This window comes from Physeter macrocephalus, chromosome 11 (assembly GCF_002837175.3).
Source record: "Physeter macrocephalus isolate SW-GA chromosome 11, ASM283717v5, whole genome shotgun sequence".
In the NCBI taxonomy this organism is placed as follows: Eukaryota; Metazoa; Chordata; class Mammalia; order Artiodactyla; family Physeteridae; genus Physeter; species Physeter macrocephalus.
Window position 1 is genome coordinate 114,887,697 of NC_041224.1, and position 8,839 is coordinate 114,896,535.

The window sequence follows — 8,839 nt, forward strand, 5'->3', positions numbered from 1 at the left end:
CCGGACTGGGGCACGAACCCGTGTGCCCTGCATCGGCAGGCGGACTCTCAACCACTGCACCACCAGGGAATCCCTACATGCTTTTTTTAAATAAAATTTTATTTTAGAATAATTTTAGGTTTACAGAAAGTTGTGAAGATTGTACAGAATGTTTTCACCTACCCCACATTCACTTTTCCTTATTATAAATATCTTACCTTAATGTGTTACACTGGTCACAATTAATGAACCAATATTGATACATCATTATTAATTAACGTCCATACTTTATTCAGGTCTCTTATGTTTTTTACCTACTGTCCTTTTTCTGTTCCAGGATCCTAGCTAGGCTACTACATTAAATTTAATCATCACGTCTCCTTAAGGTCCTCTTGGCTGTGACAGTTTCTCACACTTTCCTTGCTTTTGATGACCTTGACAGTTTTGAGGAGTTCTGGTTAGGTATTTTATAGAATGTCCCTCAACTGGGATTTCTCTGTTTTGCTCATGATTAGACTGGGGTTGTGGGTTTTGGGGAGGAAGACCACAGAGATACAATGCCATTTTCATCGCATCATATCAAGGGTACTGCAATACTGCAACATAATTCTGATGCTAACCACCTGGAGTTAGCACAGACTCCAGATTAAGGGCACAGTCAACAAGACTGTCCACGCTTCAGATGCCAGTTTGGGGTTTCCCTTCCCACCTGCACTTCTGATCAAACGGCTACAAATTCAGGGGTTCCCACAAACCCCTGAATTAGCAGTTTTGCTAATTCACTGAAACAACTCAACATAACTCAGGAAAGAGGTATGTTTATGATTACAGCGTTATTATAAAGAATACAAATCAGGACCAGGCAAGTGAAGAGACACATAGGGGGCAGTTTGGGAGGATCTCCAACACAGAGTTTCCATGCTCTCTCCCCATGGTATCAGGGTGCATCACCCACCTGGCACATCAATGTGCTCACCAACCAGGAAGGTCTTCTGAGCTTTGGTGTCCTGAATTTATATTGAGATTTCATTACACAGGCATGATTGATTGAATCATTGACCATCTGATTGAACTCAATCTCCAGTATACCTCACCTCCATGGATGGGGTCAGGCTGGGCTGATATCACCTGGCTCAAAGCCCCAACCCTCTAATCACATAGTTGGTCTCTCTGGCCTGGCCAGCTTCCATCCTAAGTTATTAGCATAAACTCAGATATGGTCCAAGGACTCATGAATAACAAAGATACCCCCATCACGTGGGAAATTCCAAGGATTTAGAGTCTCCTTCCCAGGAACCAGGGATAAAGGGCCATCAAGTTCTTTATTATATAACAGGTACATACGATCAACATGACCTTTCTCTGTTGATGTTGACTTGATCACCTGGCTGAGGTAGTGTTTGTCAGGTTTCGTTACTGTAAATTTTCTCTCCCTCCACCTTTTTTATACTGTACTCTTTTTCTGGAGAATAGCATTCTTTTTAAATCATTTTCTTTTATTCCTGACTCCTTGTTTCTACTTTATTTTTGGAAATAATATTACTAGTCAGTGCTCATCCCCATTTTGATTTGATTTTTTTTTTTTGGTTGCACTGTGCAGCATGTGGGGTCTTAGTCCCCTGACCAGGGATGGAACCCCTGTCCCCTGAAATGGAAGCATGGAGTCTTAACCACTGGACCACCAGGGAAGTCCCCCCATTTTGAGTTGGGTGGGATTACCAAAATCTAGAAACTCTAAATCAGAACCTGTGCAGAAGATAAAAGCACAGAAGATAAAAACAGAGCTTTTAGTAAAAATTGCAGTTGCAAGGATCCTGAGTGTTTCTATTTTGATAACACTCAGAATCCTTGAAGGGATGGAATTATCTCATATGAGATAGAGAAGTGCAGCTCAGGGAACTGTAAGATGAAGCTGTGGAAAAGAGCAAGAGAAAATATGATTTTGACATTATATTTTTGTCTTAATTTTTATTTTGGAGATTTAACACCCGAATTCTGCCTTTGGAAGGCCTGGGGTAGCTTTTTTTTTTTTTCTCACCAACATTTTATTATAAAAAATTCAAACATATAGCAAAGTTGAAAGAATTTTAGAGTGAAATAATTTTACAGTGAAATCTATTCATACCACCTAGGTTTACTATTAACTTTTTACTTTACTTGTTCTGTCACATAGCCATCTGTTCATCTGTCTATCCATCTATTAGCCCATCTAATTTTTTTGATGCATTTTAAAGTTAATTGCAGGTAACAGTATACTTCTCCCTAAATACTTCATTCAGTATGTGTACAATAACTAGAGTTCAGTACAGTTTTTAAAATGTGAAATTTACATGTAATGAAATGTGCAAATCTTAAGTGTATATTCACTGACTTTTACACATAGGTATGGGTAGTCCAAACCACTATGACATATGGGACATTACCATCCCTCCAGAAAATTTCCCTCATGCCCCTTTCCAAATAATCTCTGCCCTCACCTCCTCTGGAATCACTGTTCTAATTTTTTCTCTACCATGGATTATTTTTGCCTGTTATAGAATTTGATATAAATGGAATCATACAGTATGTGCTCTCATGTGTAAGAGTTCTTTCACTAGCAAAGTGTTTTTTAGATTTATCTATGTTGTTTCATGTCTGTTCCTTTTCATTGCTTGTTATTTATAAATATACAATTTAAAAATCCATTCTTCTATATATGTACATCTGGGCTATTTTCAATTTGGAGCTATTATGAATAAAGCTGTTATGAACACTTGCATTCAAGTCTTTGAGGGAAATATGTTTTCATTTTATGCCTAGGAGTGGAACTGCTGGGTCATAGGATAGTTATATATTTAGGTCTTCTAATGCCAGACTATTTTCCAAAGTGGTTATGCCATTTTAAATTCCCACCAATAATGTAAGAAAGTTCCAGTTACTCCACAACCTTGTCAATATTTGGTTTTGTCATTCCTTTAAATTTTAACCATTCTAGTGGTGTGTTGTAACTGATATACCATTGTAATTTTAATTTGAATTTTCCTGTTGACTAATAATGTTGAGTACTTTTTTCATGTACTTACTGGCTATTACTGTATCTTCACATTTTTTAAAAAAATTTTTTTAAATTTTAATTTTTGGGCTGTGTTGGGTCTTTGTTACTGCACATGGGCTTTCTCTAGTTGCAGCAAGCGGGGGCTACTCTTGGTTGCAGTGCATGGGCTTCTCATTGTGGTGGCTTCTCTTGTCGTGGAGCACAGGCTCTAGGCACGCAAGCTTCAGTAGTTGTGGCACACGGGCTTAGTTGCTCCGCGGCATGTGGGATCTTCCTGGAGCAGGGATCGAACCCACGTCCCCTGCATTGTCAGACGGATTCTTAACCACTGCACCACCAGGGAAGTCCCTACCTTCACTTTTATGAAACATATTTTCAAACATTTTATCTATTTTTCAATTGAGTTATCTTTTTATTGTGAATCGTGGGGTGTTTTTTTTTTTTTTTTACATTATAGATCAGTTCTGTCACATAGAATTTTCTGCATAGTACAATATATTTATTGTGAAATGTGGCTACTGCAAATGAGGAAGTGTATTTTTAATTGTATTTAATTTTAATTAGTTTAGATTGAAATAGCTACGTTGGCTAATGACTAGCATATTAGACAGTGCTGTTCTAAAAACTAGTCCTTATCAGATACATGCTTTGTGATTATCTTCTGTAGCTTGCCTATTCATTTTCTTTCTTTTTTTTTTTTTTTTTTTTTGGCTGTATTGGGTTTCCGTTGCTGCGCGCGGGCTTTCTCTAGTTGTGGCGAATGGGGGCCACTCTTCGTTGCAGTGTGTGGGCCTCTCACCGCGGTGGCTTCTCCCGCTGCAGAGCACGGGCTCTAGGTGCATGGGCTCAGTAGTTGTGGCTCGCGGGCTCCAGAGCACTGGCTCAGTAGTTGTGGTGCACGGGCTTAGTTGCTCTGCGGCATGTGGGATCTTCCTGGACCAGGGCTCGAACCCGTGTCCCTTGCGTTGGCAGGCGGATTCTTAACCACTGCACCTCCAGGGAAGTCCCTATTCATTTTCTTAATGGTATCTTTTGATGAGGAGAAGTTTTAAATTTTGATCAAGCTTAATTTTTCAATTTTTTCTTTAATGGTTATTGTGTTCTATGACCCATCTAAGAAACTTTCAACTACTCCTAAGTCACGATTTTTATGTTTGGGTTTATGATCCACCTTGATGGTGTTTGGTGGGAGTCAGGGTTATTTGAGTACCATTGTTGGAAAGACTTTCCTGATAGGATGCTTTGGCACCTTTCTGAAAAACAAAAAACTATAAGTGTGGATCTATTTCTGTTCTCTCTATTCTCTTTCATTGATTTATTTACTGAGCGTCATGCCCTTACTACACTGTTTCGATTACTATAGTTTTAAGTCTTAAAGTCAGACGTCCTTCAATTTTGTTCTTTTTCAAGATTGTTTTGAGTATTTTAGGTCCTTTGAATTTCCATATAAATTTTAGAGTCAGCTTGGTAATTGTTGGGATTATGACTGGGATTTTTGTTAAATCTATAGATCTTAGATATGATGAAAGAAATGTTTGATATTTTTAATCTGAGATTTTTAGGAATGGATGTCTCTATAGGTTGATGTATTTTAATACTTTGTCAAGAAGGAAAACAGGGTCTTCTATGATCCAGGCCAGAAGAGAACCTATAATAGTCTTTGTTTCTTCCATTTTGTATTGTTTACTCAGGGGGACTTTGAACAATAATTTCCCAGGCAGTACCCGGGGATAGAGTTGCAGACTCTATGGAGCATGAAAAGTCAAGAATCTAGATTCCAAAAGACAGAACAGAAACCATTTCCAAGATGAACTAATGATGCTAAATGTGAAAAATCCAGGTATTATTCTGTGACTTATGTCCTATTTAAGGAAGGCAATAAACTGTGTGATTTGTTCTTCTCTGTAGCATCTCTAAACTATTTTGCCTTGGTTTTTCTCAACATTATTTTAGGAAAAGTGAAGCTTCACAACTTTATTCTCTTCAATTCTTATTTTAATTCAATATGAGCTTGGAAGATAAATCTACAGATTATTTAGTTTAATCTCTTCATGTTGTATACGAAGTAATAGTTAAATGATTTGTTCAAGATCACTGAGCTAGTTAGTAGCAGAGTTCTGACCATATTCCAGGCTTTCCAACCTCTCTACTCCACTGATATTTCCACTATGCTTTGCTGTCATAATAGCTAACCAGTGAGTAATTCCTGAGCCCCTATAATGTGCCTAGCATTGGGCTACGTATAGATGATATAAATTATCATTATGATATAGCTCTGATCCTCAAATACCATAGAGTCCTGTGTAAGACAAGAAACAATTAGAAAACAGTAAAAGGCAATGTATAATAATGTTCCAAGTTGGATCAAATTTTGGATAAAATGCTATAAATGCATACAGAAGTAATACTGTGACTCATTTTAAATAAATCTGACTGTGTTAGAGCAATATAGAACTGTAATTGAAAGCAGGTTGTACAAGAGAGATCTGAAACAGGCTAGCTGTATAAAATGAATGAAGTCAAATTGCACCTTAAATTCATGCTCTGTTAAATAAAATGTTAACAGTTGTTAAGAAGGTGAAGATTAATGCTTGATGAAATTATTAGAGAAGGCTTTATGGAAGAAGTAGGGTTTGAGACATAATTTCAAGGATTGATGGAATTATAAAGGGCGAAGGGGATTATAAACTATTATAATTGGGATACAAACACTATTTTAATGAAAATTTGAATACATTATAAATTAAAATGTAATTTTAATGCAGTTCAAGAGAAGGCCCTTAAATATCTTTATGGGTTTCTGAAATAATTACTTTTAACTAAAGCTAATGAAGCCTAAATTTATATGAGAAGGTTAAAGGTGGAAAATGCCTACTGAATTAATCACTTGAGTAGAAATTTAGGTTTTTTCCTGCAGAGGTGGTGCTATTTTGCCTAGGTGCTTCTTCTATGACAGCTGGTCCAAATGGAATATTGTTTTTTCAACAATATTCCTTAAAGGTAATGAGAGACCTGTATTTCCATCTTGCTTTCAACAATTTGCCCTAAAAAAAAAATAAACTAACATCTCTGACTCCGTATTTCCTTATCTAGAAATGGGATTAATAATAACTTCACTGCCAACCTCATGGCAGTTGTGAAACCTGAACAGGATAATGTGTGTAAAAATGCTTTGGAATCTTTCAATATAAGATTCAGTAAGTAGTAAGAATTGTACAGATTATGGTCTAATGGAGATTCTATGAAGATATTTTTAGAGATAAATACTGCAGAATTCTCTGCAGCATTGACTTGGATTGTTTCCAAAGATTCTAATAAGCACTATGTATTATATTTTTCCTGGGGTGTAGATAACTATATATGTGTGCAGTATGATTAGTTGAATGCTTCATATGTACTGAATCATCTTTCATAAACTGGGCTGATTTACAACTATGCATTTAGCTGTAATTTAGAGTGTCATTGGAAAATTCTTGTTTGTGTTAATTTTTATTTATACATTACGTACAAAAAATTGCTTTCTTCATATCTGTATCCACTCTGTAATGACCTATATAAGAAAAGAATCTGAAAAAGAGTGGATATTTGTATATGTATAACTGATTCACTTTGCTAAACAGCAGACACTAACACAACATTGTAAATGAACTATACTCCAATAAAAATTAATTTTAAAAAATCCACACACATACAGAAAGAAGTAAGTTCAGTTGTTACTAAGAAAAACAGATCTTGGTTTGTGATGTAAAGAGAGTCTTCAATTCACTGCCTCCATGTCCCTATTCTCTAGCATCTGATACTATAATCTTATTTTATGGGGTTTGATAATTAATATTATAAAAATTAATAAATTATCAGTGCTCAAATAACATTTAACTCTTGACAAATGTTCAAAATACACAAAGGACTTGATTTCTTAACAAAATATGCATATTTTTTCATATGGCAAAAAAGAATTGCCCTTTTATGTCAATTATATTTCAATTTAAAAAAAAAAGAGAGGGACTTCCCTGGTGGCGCAGTGGTGAAGAATCTGCCTGCCAATGCAGGGGACACGGGTTTGAGCCCTGGTCTGGGAAGATCCCACATGCCACGCAGCAACTAAGCCCCTGCGCCACAACTACTGAGCCTGTGCTCTAGAGCCCGCGAGCCACAACTACTGAAGCCCACATGCCTAGAGCCCGAGCTCTGCAACAAGAGAAGCCACTGCAATGAGAAGCCCGTGCACCACAATGAAGAGCGGCCCCCCTCGATGCAACTAGAGAAAGCCCGCACGCAGCAACGAAGGCCCAACGCAGACAAAAAAAATAGAGAATCGCCTATAAGAAACCATACATTGACTATATTCTTATTTTTAAAAAAATATTTCAATCTTTTCTTTGTGGATTACGCATTTTTAAAAAATTTATTTTGCTTATTTATTTATTTATTTGGCCGGGTCGGGTCTTTAGTTGCAGCATGAGGGGTCTTTGTTGAGGCGTCCAGGATCTTTCGTTGACGCACGGGCTTCTCTCTAGTTGTGGTATGCGTGTTTTTCCTCTCTCTAGTTGTGGCGTGTGGGCTCCAGAGTGCATGGACTCTGTAGTTTGCGGCATGTGGGGTCTCTTGTTTAGGCGTGTGAGTTCAGTAGTTGTGGCGGGTGGGCTTAGCTGCCCCACGGCATGTGGGATCTTAGTTTCCCAACCAGGGATCAAACCTGCGTCCCCTGCACTGGGAGGCGGATTCTTTACCACTGGACCACCAGGGAAGACCCCTTGACTATATTCTTATTGAAGTCTGGGTTACTGAGTAGTATTAGTTCTCTATTGCTGTGTAACCAATTACCATGAACTTGGTGCCTTAAAACAACACATTTATTATCTCAAAGTTTCTGTGGGTCAGAATTCTGGACACAATGTAACAGAGTCCATTGCTTTGTGATCTCTCACAAGGCTGCAATCAAGGGGTCAGCCAGGGCTTGAGTCTCATTTGAAAGCTCAACTGGTAAGCATCAACTTCCAGTCTCACCTGGTTGCTGGCAGAATTCAGTTCCTTGCAGGCTGTTTTCCTGAGAACCTCAGTTCTTTGCTGGCTGTCAGCTGTTCCTTTCCACGTGGCCTTCTCCACAGGCAGTTTACAACATGGCAGCTTGCTTCATCAGAGTCAGCCAGGAGGTCTCCTAGAAAGCTAGAAGTTACAGTCTTATGTAATGTAATCACAGAAGTGACATCCGATCACCTTTGTTGTATTCTATTGGTTAGAACAAGTTCCGTGTCTTGCTCACACTCAAGGGGAGGGGATTACACAAGGGTGTGAATGCCAAGAGACAAGGATCATTTTGGCTATCTTAGAGTCTGTTGGAAAAGAACTGATTAATTTGACATATGACATAAGCTACAAAGAGAGACACCCACTAAGAAATTGTACTCAATTAATTCTATAATCCAGAAGGAATTGGTGGGAATGGCTTAATAGAATTTTCCAGTTAGCAATACAGTATCACAAACAAATAAAGGTAAACTACTAAGCACATTACTTTTTCTTTACTATTCTGCTCTTTCTCCAGTGCTGTCAGCTATGAAATGAGATAGCCTACATCAGACCCTGGAAAAGTGCTAAAGAGTTGTACTTCAGAAAAATGTTAGAGGAAAATACAATCATATATATATATGTTTTAGCAGCAAATGGTATATTTCAGCAGCAAATGGTGTTGATTTTGTTATATTGATAAATGATATCTATTAAAAATGCCATTTTCGGGCTTCCCTGGTGGCGCAGTGGTTGAGAGTCCGCCTGACAATGCAGGGGACACGGGTTCGTGCCCCGGTCCGGGAAGATCCCACATGC